Source organism: Nerophis lumbriciformis, linkage group LG13 (genome assembly GCF_033978685.3).
Source record: "Nerophis lumbriciformis linkage group LG13, RoL_Nlum_v2.1, whole genome shotgun sequence".
NCBI lineage: Eukaryota > Metazoa > Chordata > Actinopteri > Syngnathiformes > Syngnathidae > Nerophis > Nerophis lumbriciformis.
This window is the reverse complement of record NC_084560.2, coordinates 32,100,421-32,115,058: the sequence shown is the minus strand read 5'-3', so window position 1 is coordinate 32,115,058 and position 14,638 is coordinate 32,100,421. Positions and strand designations below refer to the sequence as shown.

Here is a 14,638-nt window from a genome sequence, read left to right as displayed (position 1 = left end):
TATGACCGAAAGGACAAGATCACGGGTACAAGCGGCCGAAATGAGTTTCTTCCGCCGGGTGGCGGGGCTCTCCCTTAGAGATAGGGTGAGAAGCTCTGTCATCCGGGAGGAACTCAAAGTAAAACCGCTGCTCCTCCACATCGAGAGGAGCCAGATGAGGTGGTTCGGGCATCTGGTCAGGATGCCACCCGAACGCCTCCCTAGGGAGGTGTTTAGGGCACGTCTGACGGGTAGGAGGCCGCGGGGAAGACCCAGGACACGTTGGGAAGACTATGTCTCCCGGCTGGCCTGGGAACACCTCGGGGTCCCACAGTAGGAGCTGGACGAAGTGGCTAGGGAGAGGGAAGTCTGGGCTTCCCTGCTTAGGCTGCTGCCCCCGTGACCCGACCTCGGATAAGCGGAAGAAGATGTATGGATGGATGGATGGAATTATTAAATTACACTTTTCAAACTGTTACTTTTTCACTTTCCTAAAAAGAAACATTGTTTCCCATACATTTGTTTGCTGCGTCCCACCGCAAATAGATTTGCCGCTGCCTGTTCGCCCCGTGCTCAATAACACATTATAATGGGACCGTGAATGTAGCTGGCCGTTGCAACTCTCAGCAATGCACCGTGACTCCGCTTCGTAACACACCTCAAACACACTCTGCCGGAGAGTATGACTTAGCAGGAGGGATCAGTGTTGCCAACTTAGCACATTTTTCCACACCAATGACACGTGTCATGGCCAATTAGATGATGCAACCTGTCTCTCCATTACACCAACCCACCACCAGAAGTAGATTGCAGTCCTGACTGTTTCTATGTATTTCCATTTTTAATAGTTGTACGTATTGAGGAATTGGGTTTACACATGTTTTACACGTTTTAGGCATTTTGTTTCTTCACTGTTCCCAAAATGAACCAAACGGTGACATTATAACCGAGTTCTGTACCAAACCGTGACTACAGTGTACCGTTACAGTCCTACTTGGTCAAATTTATCGCTTCCACTTCAACAAGTTCCTGCTCCTTTAGCCAGCGTATCCTCTCCGATAAACGACATTAAAAGCAGCCTGTTTTTTTTTGTTTGTTTTTTTTTGTCTAATCCTGACAGACACATTTTGGAGATTACAAATACACAAGGACAATCTTGTGAGGATTCAGACTTCCTCCAAGACTTTCCGGTGTATTTCTTAGGAGTATGTTGAAATAATTTGTGTTATTATATTGTGTTTTAGAACACTCCGCACCCTGGTAACTGTCTTCTTTTATTCTTCAGTTGGAAGCTGGTTGTGTAGCAATGCGACACACACTTTTAAAGTCCACAAGGCGTACAATTTTGGACATGAAGCAACATTTAAAAAAAAAAAAAAAAAGTTACATCTCAAAAGTTGCAACCGTTGTCATAAGATTTTGAGTCACCCGCAAATTTGTAAGACTTTATCTTGTTTTGCTTCTTTTTTTTCCATTTTAGTGATGACACCACATCTATTTGAAAAAATGTGACGATAACCACAGAACAACCGCTCTACACGTGCCTCTCTCCTGGCTGCTCATTACAGTATGGCTAATGTGACAAATGGTAAGCCCGCTGTGTTAATATGAAGAGTGCACATTCAGAGTCGTCATTCCCTCCTTTTTTTTTATAGTTTTGGCATAAAATGCCTGAATTTGCAGAAGCTTTTTGAGAAAGTTTTGAAGCTTTTTTTTTTCAATACCGTTAAATGAACTTGGGATTTTATGAATTTGTTATCAATGTTTTACGTGGTCCTTGTAACCTTAACCTCGAAAAGCACAGGACTTCAACAGAAACTGGAGAACAAATTCTACATTGATGTTCTACTCGTTTTATACCACACAGACTTAAAAGTAGATACTGAGGGGCAGTAAAAGCACAAACCCAGAGGTTATTGTCAAATCAATGTACAGTTTTAATTTGTTATAAAAACCCGAAAAAAAATAAAAACACACTTTAACAATTAGTGAAAATTAAGACAATTAAGTGATGTAAAAAAATTAAATAATTAACAGAGTATGAATAATGTAAACAACATATCACATCTATAACTACCGTACTTTTTGGACTTAGGCGCACTTAAAAACGTTTAGTGCGCCATACAATCCCGTGTGCCTAATGTACATATTAATTGTGGTTGTGCTTACCAACCTCAAAGCAATTTTATTTGGTACATTATGTAATAAGTGTGACCAGTTGATGGCGTTCACACGCAAGAGACAGTGTGGACTGCAAGTTGACGCTTGTTCAATAAACAACACTGGCCTGTGAGCAAGCAACACCAAAACTTTGATGTGTCATTGAGAATAGACTTAGACTTGGACAAACTTTAATGATCCACAAGGGAAATTGTTCCACACAGTAGCTCAGTTACAATGATGGAAAGTGTAAGGATGGAAAGGACAATGCAGGTATAAATAGACTAAATATAGCGATATAAAATATAACATTTATACACGTAATATTTACATAATATTTGTACAGTATATTATATATACTGATATATTATGTCTATATCATATATATAGAACATTACACACATTAGTACCACTTTGGTAAGCTAGAAAGCACAGCATTACATCTAATGTAGTCAGCTGTGCTTTGACATACGGGTATTATTATGGTGTGTGTGTGTATAAGGACACCAAAATGGCACCTATCAGGAGACACAATATCTGGCGTTTTGTTTTGCAATATTATGCAAAACCAACTTTTCTTACCTTTTGGTTCCTGCTGATGTGTATTTGGCACCTGCAGAAGTCCTGGAGATTTGCGCGAGTCTGCCATTGTAGTCTATGACGTCGTCAATAAGCTCCTTCTTTCTCTCTATCTTCTTGTTGTAGGGCATGCATCCTCCACTGTTGCGGTTTTGAATACAAAGTAGCGTACAGTTCTAACTTAATCTGTCAGTAGACTCGCTATGGAAGCGCTAAAAACTACAAGAAAAGATAATGGGGAGAAAACACTGTCTAAGTCAGGGGTCGGCAACCCAAAATGTTGAAAGAGCCATATTGGACCAAAAATACAAAAACACATTTGTCTGGAGCCGCAAAAAATTAAAAGCCATATTACATACAGATAGTGTGTCATGAGATATACATTGAATTAAGAGGACTTAAAGGAAACTAAATGACCTCAAATGTAGCTACAAATGAGGCATAATGATGCAATATGTACATATCGCTAGCCTAAATAGCATGTTAGCATCGATTAGCTCACAGTCATGCAGTGACCAAATATGTCTGATTAGCACTCTACACATGTCAATAACATCGACAAAACTCACCTTTGTGCATTCATGCACAAAGTTAAAAGTTTGGTGGACAAAATGAGACAGAAAAAGGATAAAACACGTCCTAGGAAGTCAGAGAAAGTTATAAATGTAAACAAACTAAGGTGAGTTCAAGGACCGCCAAAATTAGTAGGACAAAACGGTGCTGCCAAATACTCAAATCAGTGAAGCATGTTTAATATAAACAGTGTGATTTATAACAATTAGGGAGGTTTGTGTCATGTTTGTCCTCCTACAGAAAACATATTAAAACAAAAAATGTTTTTTTTCCCCCTCATCTTTTTCCATTTTTCATACATTTTTTAAAAAGCTCCAGAGAGCCACTAGGGCGGCGCTAAAGAGCCGCATGCGGCTCTAGAGCCGTGGGTTGCCGACCCCCGGTCTAAGTGGAGGCACGTAAAATAGAAGCGGACACAAAATGTTACATCCTGAAGAGATAGTCAGATCTAATCTATGCAACATTTTGACCAAAGAACCACCATTACATGTTATGTCGACTACAAGGAAGTGTTTTAAATGTAGAAAATTAACATAATATGACCCCTTTAATGTGCGCTATAATCCTGAGCGCTGTATGGTAATAAAGGTAATGGTAAAATATTTACAAAAAGAAACACCAGCAAAGACTTACTGACATTCTCTGTGCATGTTTTACGCTTGCAAAGTGCTTGTCCCTCTTAAACGTTCAATTATCATCCAACATGCATCTTTAATGAACTGTTGAAAGTGATCTGTAGCAGTCATTTTTGTTACTAAATAAAAAAGGATGAGATTATCATCACACTTCAACATCTCGGTCATGTAAATGCTGCCTCTTTGCTTGGACAAAATTACAAATGATAATCTGTTCTTAAATGTCTTATTTTGGATAAATAAATGTTAGAAATATAAATACACAAAATAGGAAGTGAGGACATTGGAGAGTTGCTAACTGTTTATAAACTACATTACCCAGAAGGCATAGGAACAGGAAGTAGGTCTAACCTACTTATGAGCAATAAATAGTTGGTATATTGTTGCTGTTCTTGTTAATAAATTTGGCTGGGGGCCGTGCTGTATATAAATATATATATTCCGAGTGCGATGATGTCACTTTATCGATGGGAAAATGCATTTTTAGACAATATACTTTGCCTGAGCGGCTCGGAGACACCGAGAGTAACAAGCAGTGGAAAATGGATTAGAAAGGACAGATTTTAAAAAAAAAAAAAAATTATTACAAAAAAAACCCAAATATTATATATGTATTTTTTTAAATTGGGAACTTCCTGTGGACCAGATTTTGGACGCTGTAGTTTTTTTTTTGTTATTGCCATTGTAAGTGGGCCTAATCACTTATATTAGAAAATAATCTGGTGGAAATGACTGCTGTCATTTGATGATAATAAGACATTGAACTCGGTATGTCAGGTTTGGCACAGGTGTGATGTTGGTGTGGCCGCAGTGTGCAAGTCTGATGTGGCTCAATCATCATGGGAATCTCATTCATCCATTCATGCGCGTCACTAATTAGATGACGAGGCATTTGGCTACCTTCCTGCGATAGTGTTTACTCACATGTCTCCTCTGTAGTCAGCCAGGCAATCATGTGTCCAAATAGTTGCATATGTGTGTATGTTGTATGTATGTGTTTGTGTTCGGTGTCTGTGCTTGCGTATATGATAATGGGGGATATGGGTCACCGGGGTATTGTTTTTAACTTTGTAAAGCACTTTGCGTTGCATTTCTTTTATGTATGAAAAGCGCTTTGTAAATAAAGTTTGATTGATTGATTGATGACGTGGTCACTGAATGCTCAGGGAGTTTTTGGCGTTTGCTCAGACTAGGGTTGTACGGTATACCGGTATTAGTATAGTACCGCGATACTAATGAATCATGTTCGGTGCTATACCACCTCTGAAAAGTACCGGTCCCGCGCCCCTGTCGTCGTCACGTCGTGTCATTGCTGGTCTACGAGCAGACGAGCATGTTCGGCAGTGCACAATCACGGAGTACTTACAAGCAGACACAGTGTGTAGACAGAAAAGGAGAATGGATGCATTTTGGCTTAAAAACTAAAGATAAAGGTGAAGTTATAACACTGAAACGCCCTCAGGAAGAGGTGCTTTAAGACATGGCTAGCTAGCTAGCGGCTAACGTCCATCCGCAGTCGGCAGTGTTTTAGCTTCTTCTAAATCACTAATCCTCGCTTCCATGGCGACCAATGAAGTAAGTTTCTTACAAGTATCATCCCTGCAGGACGAGGAATAGCTAAACATGCTTCACTACACATCGTAGCTCACCGGCGTCACAATGTAAACAAACGCCATTGGTGGATCTACACCTGACATCCACTGTAATGATACCAAGTACAGGCACGTATCTAGTCGATACTACTATGATTACGTTGATATTTTTTGGCATCACAACGTCATCTTTCGTTTTTTGTTTATAAATATTATGTTTATAAAAGTCCCTGGACACATGAGGACTTTGAATATGACCAATGTATGATCCTGTAACGACTTGGTATCGGATTGATACCCAAATTTGTGGTATCATCCAAACTAATGTAAAGTATCAAACAACAGAAGAATAAGTGATTATTACATTTTAACAGAAGTGTAGATAGAATATGTTAAGAGAGAAAGTAAGCAGATATTAACAGTAAATGAACAAGTAGATTAATAATTCATTTTCTACCACTTGTCTTTAATAATGTTGACAAAATAATAAAATGATAAATGACACAATATGTTACTGCATATGTCAGCAGCTAAATTAGGAGCCTTTGTTTGTTTACTTACTAATAAAAGACAAGTTGTCTAGTATGTTCACTATTTTATTTCAGGACAAACTTGCAATAAGAAACATATGTTTAATGAACCGTAAGATTTTTTTGTTAAAATTAAGCCAATAATTACATTTTTTGTGGTCCCCTTTATATTTAGAAAAGTACCGAAAAGTACCGAAATATTTTGGTACCGGTACCAAAATACTGGCATCGGGACAACACTAGTATTGTTTTTAACTTTGTAAAGCACTTTGCGTTGCATTTCTTTTATGTATGAAAAGCGCTTTATAAAAAAAAGTGATTGATTGATTGATGACGTGGCCACTGAATGCCCAGGGAGTTTTTAGCGTTTGCTCAGACACATGAAAGATTCAACAGAACATTGAACGGTGGTGACAATTAGACACTGGAACTGTTATTTCTGTTATATCCTATAAAAAGCCTTGATAAAATGTGTTTTTGAGGAAGAGTGTAGTGTTAGTTTCTCTTGCAGTGTCTTCTATTTTCAATGTGCTTGGAGACATCTACCGTCTTTAGTGTGAGGAGCGTCTTGTTCTGTATTATCTGAGCAAGCACGCCGAGCATGTGACTTGTGTTTAGCGGCACCCTGACGTCACGCCCGGCAATCTATTTGTCACGGGATGAGGTGAAAGCATGTGTGTTTGTTGTTTTGAAAGAGTCTTCTTTAAAATATGGCAATATCTGATGGGTAAAAAAAAAAGGTGTTTTGTATACGGACGGACCAGGCAGCTGAGGGGGGCCACTCGTGCTAAGGAGAGGTCAAAGGTCCCTGTCGCGTTTTCAGGGTGACCTGCTAGCAACTATTAGCCATTGATGAATGTGATGTCCCACAAGTGTGCAGGCCGGACCTCTCCAAAGGGGGAGGTGTTCCAGCACGCCCCGATCTAACCCCACCCCGGTCGCACGCACGCTGACAGGAGCACAAGGGGGCAGCTGCTACAGATGTCTGATCGGGGGGAGGGGCAGCAAGGAGACATCAATGGAGGGTCTCACTAAAGTCCTCAGCGGGGCTCTTTGTGTTCTCCGAAAAGACCAAGAAAGGGGGAATAAGCCGCGCTAATGTGTTGCTCATTTGCGCTAACGCCCATTATTGTTATTTACTATTGTGTCAGAAGTGGGTGCCTTGAGATTTTGCTCAGGAAAAAAAAACGAAGCAGAAATGTTGACCTTTACTGTTTTGTGGAATGCTGTGTTAAATAGAAATTAGGTAATCTGTTCCATGGTCAAACTGTCGCCATCATAAAAAATAAACCTTTGTTAGGTTTCCAGGCAATGTTTCATTCTGTATAACAGTGTTTTTCAACCTTTTTTGAGCCAAGGCACATTTTTTGCATTGAAAAAATCCGGAGGCACACCACCAGCAGAAATCATAAACTCAGTTGACAGTAAAAAGTCGTTGTCGCAATTGTTGGATATGAATTTAAACCATAACTAAGCATGCATCAATATAGCTCTTGTCTCAAAGGAGGTGTACTTTCACCACCTGTCACATCACCCTGTGACTTATTTGGACTTTTTTGCTGTTTTCCTGTGTAGTGTTTTAGTTCTTGTCTTGCGCTCCTATTTTGGTGGCTTTTTCTCTTTTTTTGATATTTTCCTGTAGCAGTTTCATGTCTTATATTTCCCGCATCTACTTTGTTTTACCAATGAAGACTATTTCAGTTGTTTTCATCCTTCTTTGTGGGGACATTGTTGATTGTCATGTCATGTTCGGATGTACATTGTGGACGCCGTCTTTGCTCCACAGTAAGTCTTTGCTGTCGTCCAGCATTCTCTTTTTGTTTACTTTGTAGCCAGTTCAGTTTTACTGTACTTTCGTTCTGCATAGCCTTCCCTAAGCTTCAATGCCTTTTCTTAAGGGCACTCACCTTTTGTTTATTTTTGGTTTAAGCATAAGACACTTTTTTACTTGCATTTACAAAGCAATTAGCTACCGGCTGCCACCTACTGATATGGAAGAGTATTACACGGTTACTCTGCCGAGCTCTAGACACTCAACAACAACACATCATTTGCAGACTATAATTACTGGTTTGCAAAAAATGTTTTTAACCCAAATATGTGAAATTAGATAATCTCCCACGGCACACCAGACTGTATCTCACGGCACACTAGTGTGCCGCGGCACAGTGGTTGAAAAACACTGATGTAGACCACAAGGAAGTGTTTTAAATGTAGAAAAAAAAATCATTATATGACCCCTTTAATGCGCCTTATAATCCGGAGTGCCTTTAATATGAAAATAGACCTGACTAGACCCGCTCATCTGCAGTGCGCCTTAGTTATATACAGAGGTGGGTAGAGTAGCCAGAAATTGTACTCAAGTAAGAGTACTGTTACTTTAGAGATTTATTACTCAAGTAAAAGTAAGGAGTACCGTAGTCACCCAAATATTTACTTGAGTAAAAGTAACAAGTATGTTGTGAAAAAACTACTCAAGTACTGAGTAACTGATGAGTAACATACACACACATATCATATACATATATATATATATATTTATATGTATATATATATATATATATACATACACATACACACACATATATATATATATATATATATATATATACACACATTTATATATATATATATATATATATATATATATATATATATATATATATATATATATATATATATATATACACACACATATATATATACAGTATATAATTTATATTTATTTATTTTGCCGTTTTTGTTTACATGTTAAAGGTGTTTTAATGAATATACATGCATGTTTAACACATATAGATTCCTTTCTTTCATGAAGACAAGAATATAAGTTGGTGTATTACCTGATTCTGATGACTTGCATTGACTGTAATCAGACAGTAGTGCTGATAGAGTCCACGTTTTCAAATGGAGGAGAAAAAAAGTTCCTCCTTTCTGTCTAATACCACATGAAAGTGGTTGGTTTTTGGCATCTTATCTGTCCAGCTTCCATATTCGTTTTTATACACTTTACAAGAAATACATTGGCGGCAAACTCCGTAGCTTGCTAGCTTGTTTGCGCTGGCTTTCGGAGACTCTTATTTTGAAAGCGCAGGCGCGATGGAGCGGCACTTTTATTGTGAAGACAGGAACTGTGCAGTCAGTCTTTAGGCTTGTGACGGGATGTACGTTTGAAATAAAAAAGTGTCTTTTTTCCTTCACACTTTTGATTGATTGATTGAAACTTGTATTAGTAGATTGCACAGTACAGTACATATTCCGTACAAGTGACCACTAAATGGTAACACCCCAATAAGTTTTTCAACTTGTTTAAGTCAGGTCATGTGACCGCCTGGCTCTGTTTGATTGGTCCAACGTCACCAGTGACTGCATCTGATTGGTGGAACGGAGTCAAACGTCACTAGTGACTGCATTTTATTGGTGGAACGGAGTGAAACGTCACCAGTAAGGCAGGCACTTTGAAGGTCTGTCTGACAGACCAAAACAAACAAAGCGTGCATTAACAGATCGATAAAAATTAGTAGCGAGTAGCGAGCTGAATGTAGATAAAAGTAGCGGAGTAAAAGTAGCGTTTCTTCTCTATAAATATACTCAAGTAAAAGTAAAAGTAAGTTGCATTAAAACTACTCTTAGAAGTACAATTTATCCCAAAAGTTACTCAAGTAGATCTAACGGAGTAAATGTAGCGCGTTACTACCCACCTCTGGTTATATAATATTATATTATAGCTACATTCGCTAACCGTGTTACAAAAAAGATCAGTTAGAATAATACATAATGTTGGATATAGAGAACATACAAACCCTTTATTTATTAAGTCAAAAATATTAAAGTTCGGTGATTTGGTAAAATTGCAAACAGCTAAAATGATGTACAAAGCAAACTATAACCTGCTACCAAAGAATGTACAACAATTCTTCTCAACTAAAGAGGAGAAATATAACGTTAGAGGAAAAAATAATTTAAAACATTTATATGCACGTACAACACTTAGAACTTTTAGCATATCAGTATGTGGAATTAAATTATGGAATGGATTAAGTAAAGAAGTTAAAAATTGTACTGATATGATCCAGTTTAAGAGGTTATTCAAAATAATAGTGCTAACAGAGTAAAAAGAAGAAGAATTATGAGAAATACTTTCAACCTTATTGAAAATAAGATATTCTTCATCTCAGTATGTTAATAATGACTGAATTAATTAATTAATTACATATTACAAAACTGTTGTATACTATTTCATAAATGTTATTTTATTATATAAAAAGGTCAGTAAATGATTCTATATATTTGTAAACGCTTTGAAGTGGGAAAGGGGTAGGATTAAATAAGCTTTGCTTCTACCTACTCCTTTTCGGGCATGATGTAAAATGAAATGATATGAAATTGTGTGATGTATTATGATGTAAGTGTGTTCATGTTCGAAATAAACTAAAGAAAGAAAGTCCGGTGCGCCCTATGGTCCGGAAAAGTTGTGCGTTTTTCGTTTTCATTTTCACCCAGTCATCCATTCCTATCTGTTTTTTCCATAAAGTTTGCCTGCTAACTGTACGTGGCCTACTCTTTATTGTTAAAACAACAAAGCTAGTGAGCGAGCGTCGTTCAATATGAAGCAGTCTCATGTCTGGTGATGGTGTGAAGGTCACCAAGTTAACCCCCCCACCCCTACCCCCCCATCCCCTCCAGGCTAGAATAGTGTGATACCCAAACACGCACGCTAGACTTATGACATCAAATCTAATTATGTAGCACAGACGCATGGTAAGTTTGCAAACAGCCGAGCAGTCACTACAAAACACGGGACCGGCTCCTGTCGGCCTGGCTCCTGGCAGCGGGCGAGGGCAAAGGGCCTGCAAAGTAGCTGCAGTGGATGAGTAGTATGGTTCGTTTGTGTTTAGCGGCATGTGACTCCTGTTTTCGTGAGTCATAAGGATCTCCTGCCTTAATGGACGGCGGTGTGCGCTCATGTGACGGTGACACAATGCAGGATGGGACTCTGTAGTCGCAGTGTTTTCGCGCTCGGCTCGGCTCCGCTCGACTCGGCTCGGCTCCTGTCTGGCACCGCTGGCACGGGGCGACCTCAGAGGCCCTTTTAATCTTGTGAATTTCCGCCGTAGTCACACTGAGAAACGGCGGATCTTTGATATTGTCGCTTATGGAGTGACTTATATAGTGGAAGCGGTGTAATTCCTGCAGAGGGGGATGGAAAGGGGTTTTCATATTATACTGTACTCCCCTGCAGGACTGATATGCAAGGGCTGCCAATGTGGATGTGAAGATATGAATGTGGGCACGTGTGTGTGTGTGTGTGTCTTCCGTATGGTGTTTTTGCTGGCTCATCCATGCCTCTCCACATGCCTGTTCAACAACACAGAGCTCCTCCTTGCTGGCTTCCTGTCCAAACCAGTTTATCTGTAAACAAGTGACTTTTTTTCACCCCCTTCTCCCTGTCTCATTGTCCTTATTATACCAGCATACAAGCACACGCACAATTGACGCCCTTTCCCTGACTATCTAATTCCAGTATAAAAATGTTTTTACTACCTGCTGACGCCATAAAAAAACACAAACGCACTAAAGATGATTTAGAATGAAATAAAAGTAAAACGCACTTGGTGCACGTGCCTGGATTTGGTCGTAAGGAGGCTTATTGACACACAAAGAGAGTGCATCTTCTCAATTGACTTACTTGGATGAATTATGGGTATTAAGACCACACTGACAAGGAGGGAAAAACTCGAAGAATCAGTCTGTTTCAAGAAAACATTTATTTTAGGAGAAACATTTTTTTTAGAAAAATGTACATAGTTAAATAGTGGCGAAGTTGGTAGAGTGGCTGTGCCAACAATCGCAGGGTTGCTGGTTACTGGGGTTCAATCCCCCCCTTCTACCATCCTAGTCACATCCGTTGTGTCCTTGGGCAAGACACTTCACCCCTTGCTCCTGATGGCTGCTGGTTAGCGCCTTGCATGGCAGCTCCCGCCATCAGTGTGTGAATGTGTGTGTGAATGGGTGAATGTGGAAATACTGTCAAAGCATTTTGAGTACCTTGAAGGTAGAAAAGCGCTATACAAGTATAACCCATTTATTATTTATTTATTTATTTTTAAGTATAGAAAAATAACATTTTATTTTATTTGTTTTTTTGTGGTAATCTTATGAGCAAGAAGTCTTTTTTTTTCAAGAATTAAATTTTTTTTTTTATTAAAACAAAGTTTTTTCATTTATTTGGAACAATTTAGATATTACAAGAGGAAAGTAAAATTTCAAAACTTTTTTTTTTCGAGGAAGTAAAAAGTCCCTCAAAAAACATTTCCCAAACGAATTACCAATTTTATGAAAATAAAGTTAGAACCATACATGGGAAACATTTTCTAACACTTTTTGGATAGGTAAATTGTATTGGTATAGGGGGAAAATCCATGGAAAACGACTTCCGGACGGCTTCGAAGCGATTCTGGACCACCATCCGCCGCCTCAGGAAGGGGAAGCAGTGCACTACCAACACCGTGTATGGTGCGGATGGTGTTCTCCTGACCTCGACTGCGGAAGTTGTGGATCGGTGGAGGGAATACTTCGAAGACCTCCTCAATCCCACCAACACGTCTTCCTATGAGGAAGCAGTGCCTGGGGAATCTGTGGTGGGCTCTCCTATTTCTGGGGCTGAGGTTGCTGAGGTAGTTAAAAAGCTCCTCGGTGGCAAGGCCCCGGGGGTGGATGAGATCCGCCCGGAGTTCCTTAAGGCTCTGGATGCTGTAGGGCTGTCTTGGTTGACAAGACTCTGCAGCATCGCGTGGACATCGGGGGCAGTACCTCTGGATTGGCAGACCGGGGTGGTGGTTCCTCTCTTTAAAAAGGGGAACCGGAGGGTGTGTTCTAACTATCGTGGGATCACACTCCTCAGCCTTCCCGGTAAGGTCTATTCAGGTGTACTGGAGAGGAGGCTACGCCGGATAGTCGAACCTCGGATTCAGGAGGAACAGTGTGGTTTTCGTCCTGGTCGTGGAACTGTGGACCAGCTCTATACTCTCGGCAGGGTCCTTGAGGGTGCATGGGAGTTTGCCCAACCAGTCTACATGTGCTTTGTGGACTTGGAGAAGGCATTCGACCGTGTCCCTCGGGAAGTCCTGTGGGGAGTGCTCAGAGAGTATGGGGTTTCGGACTGTCTGATTGTGGCGGTCCGCTCCCTGTATGATCAGTGTCAGAGCTTGGTTCGCATTGCCGGCAGTAAGTCGGACACGTTTCCGGTGAGGGTTGGACTCCGCCAAGGCTGCCCTTTGTCACCGATTCTGTTCATAACTTTTATGGACAGAATTTCTAGGCGCAGTCAAGGCGTTGAGGGGATCCGGTTTGGTGGCTGCAGGATTAGGTCTCTGCTTTTTGCAGATGATTTGGTCCTGATGGCTTCATCTGGCCAGGATCTTCAGCTCTCACTGGATCGGTTCGCAGCTGAGTGTGAAGCGACTGGGATGAGAATCAGCACCTCCAAGTCCATATATATATATGTGTGTGTGTGTGTGTGTGTGTGTGTGTGTGTGTGTGTGTGTGTGTGTGTGTGTGTGTGTGTGTGTGTGTGTGTGTGTGTGTGTGTGTGTGTGTGTAGAAAAAATGATTTTTTTAGGAAATAAAAAGTTGATTTCTTTTTCAAAAGAATTTACAATTCCATGCAATTTAAGTTAGAACCACACAAGACAAACGTTTTTCCCCCATGTTTTTGTAATCTACTAAAAAAATACATGTTTTAGAAAAAATAAATAACACACAAAGTACAAAAAAAGAACAGAAAATCTTATTTTTTGGGGGAGAAAAATATATATTTGAAAATATATATATTCAGTGTATCAAACACATAAATAATATATTATTTTCGTTTAAAAAAAATATTATCTTACTTGTATTTTTTTAATAGTCAGGACATAATGAAAGTTAAATTTCTTTGAGAGAAAACGTTGCTATGTTGCAAGAATTTTTTTAGTTTGTAATCGCAATCAAACGAGAATACATTTTTCGTGAAAAATGCTGGAGATAACACTAGGAGGGAAAATTCCCTTTTTGTTTCAAAAGAAAACAATCACAATGACATTAAATAAATCTAAAATATACAATAAATAAAAATCCCTATTTTTTTAAATGCCATGTTTTATTGTAATACAACTTTAATCATTATGATTTTTTTTCTCATAATAATAAATAAATGTAAAAAAAAAAAAAATCTGCTATTTACTACTTCTGTTGTGTGCTTATATCGTTAAAAAAAAAAAGTCTGTCAATTTTAAGACCAAGTAGAAATGCTGGATAAAATATTCTGCAGACCCATATGGCTTTGTAGCTGATTGTAATTGAGATGTATCTTGTGTGCACTTCACAATGTGCACACATTTTTTCTTAGTTTTATTTAGTTGAGTAAATATACTGCAAGAATTTGCCATCTTCGTTCCTTCTTCCCTTGTTAGTGTCTCATCAGATGGTTTGCATGAAAAAGCACAATTGACTACATTTTCAGCTAGTAGTTGTACATCCAGATTTCCTGTTTTGTCTACAATCCGACTGCAAGCTTGTTGCATAAACATTTACTATCAGGAATCTGGTTCGA

The 14,638-nt window shown here is 39.2% G+C and overlaps 1 long non-coding RNA gene across 2 annotated transcripts in view; it reads left to right on the top strand.

The window, feature by feature from the left end:
• The window catches only part of LOC133613592 (uncharacterized), a 150,554-nt gene that overhangs the window by 93,274 nt on the left and 42,642 nt on the right, over nucleotides 1-14,638 (top strand). Inside the window, exon 3 of one of the 2 annotated variants that reach the window (XR_012050776.1) lies at nucleotides 1,460-1,567. This is a non-coding gene — a long non-coding RNA (uncharacterized lncRNA). Of the gene's footprint in view, nucleotides 1-1,459; nucleotides 8,553-14,638 lie in introns of those variants that run through there. The other variant, XR_012050775.1, reaches the window with a different exon arrangement.